At 54.9% G+C, this 1,432-nt stretch overlaps 1 protein-coding gene across 1 annotated transcript in view; it reads left to right on the top strand.

The window, feature by feature from the left end:
• Positions 1-499: 499 nt before the first annotated feature.
• si:dkeyp-69b9.3 (myocardin) overlaps positions 500-1,432 on the top strand; it is a 22,548-nt gene continuing 21,615 nt past the window's right edge. Inside the window, exon 1 of the mRNA XM_037980319.1 lies at positions 500-863. The gene's annotated coding sequence lies outside the window, so the exon portion shown is untranslated. The remainder of the gene's footprint in view (positions 864-1,432) is intronic.

The raw sequence follows: 1,432 nt of genomic DNA, 5'->3' as shown, positions 1-1,432 counted from the left end.
TGACCTGTGACTTTTTCGTGGCGTCGAACAAACAAACAAACACACACACACACACACAACCATGTGCACACACACCACTAAATCACTTTAAGAGGGGTGACCCAAAGGTATCTTGTCAGGAGCATATGAGCCCGCAGTCCTGCTGCGGTACATAATTTGACGCGAGTCCAGAGCGCTCCGGGGCCTCTCCGGTTGCCGTGTAATAAACCAGCTCTTTATCCCGGTTTCACGTTCCCGTCCGTCACATTATGTGTCGGCTCGGCGGCCCCTCACGTTAAGGAACTGCACTAATTTCACCAGGCGCTCTCCCGTCAGGGCCCGAGCGCCGAGGCCCCCCGCTCTTCTTCTTCCTCCTCCCAGGCTCGGTCACCCAGGCCAGCAGGTGTCAGGCGGGGGGCGACCGGCTTCCAGAGAGGAAGGGCACGAGGGAGGTGGTGGGGTGGTGTGTGTCTGTGTGTGTGTGTGTGTGTGTGAGGGGGTGGGTGGGGTGAAGTTTGACAGTCCCTCGCAGTTGGCTCCGAGGATCTGCGACGCTTCGGGGTGGACGGGGAGAGGGGCAGAGGGAGAGAGATCTGCAGAGCAACAGGACGCAGAAACCGCAGACTTTTTTTTTGTATTTTTTTTTTATTTCTTTTCCCCCCTTCTGCACCTTCAGGACAGAGCTGAGAAACTGAGAAGTGAGGGAAGAAGGGGGCAAAAGAAACAAAGAAGGAAAGAAAGAGGACATGAAAGACAGAAGCTGTCATTAACCGCACCACGAAGTTCTCTCGTTCCTCTCTCTTCCTCCGTCTCGCACCTCTCTTCAGTTTAATCTTAAATCCACTTCGATTCCCCCCGAGGGACTCAATTCTCCTTTTTTCCCTGTAAGTATTCTCTTTCATTCTCTGGCTTTTATTCTCTTTGTGTTTCCAGAGCCTCAGTCAGTGAAACAATGTCTCTGCCAGACAGGAGATCTCAATCAGCTTCTCGTTGTCGGGCCGCCTTAATGACTCGGCCGCCTTATTTCGGACTCTTTGGGTTGTGACTAAGTGGAGTGTGTGTGTTTGTCGGATTGCCCGCGTGCAGACCCTCGCTTGTTCCACGGTAGATGTGTGTGTGTGTGTGTGTGATTCAGGTGTGTGTGTGTTGGCCTCACACAGGCTTCCTCCGGGTGTCCTGCTGCTGGCCGCTTCAGATCGATACTGTTAATAGGTTGTGTGTGTGTGTGTGTGCACTAATGCGGCTTACGCAGATTTCCCAGCATGCCTCTCCCGTCCGGAGCACGGCTTGTTTTGTTTGTTTGTCTCGGTGCCGCAGGAAGTGTGCGGACAGTTGGCGGTGTTTGTGTTCGTCCGCCACACTGGGTGTCCTCCGGCGTTCTGCTGGGCTTTCTGTCACCGTCACTCACGCGGGGGCTTGGCTCCCCTCTTCTCCCCCCCCAGCCCCCCCCCCC

The sequence above is a fragment of the Kryptolebias marmoratus genome, linkage group LG16 (assembly GCF_001649575.2).
Source record: "Kryptolebias marmoratus isolate JLee-2015 linkage group LG16, ASM164957v2, whole genome shotgun sequence".
NCBI lineage: Eukaryota > Metazoa > Chordata > Actinopteri > Cyprinodontiformes > Rivulidae > Kryptolebias > Kryptolebias marmoratus.
The sequence above is the reverse complement of the archived record's forward strand: the minus strand, read 5'-3'. Positions and strand labels throughout refer to the sequence as shown.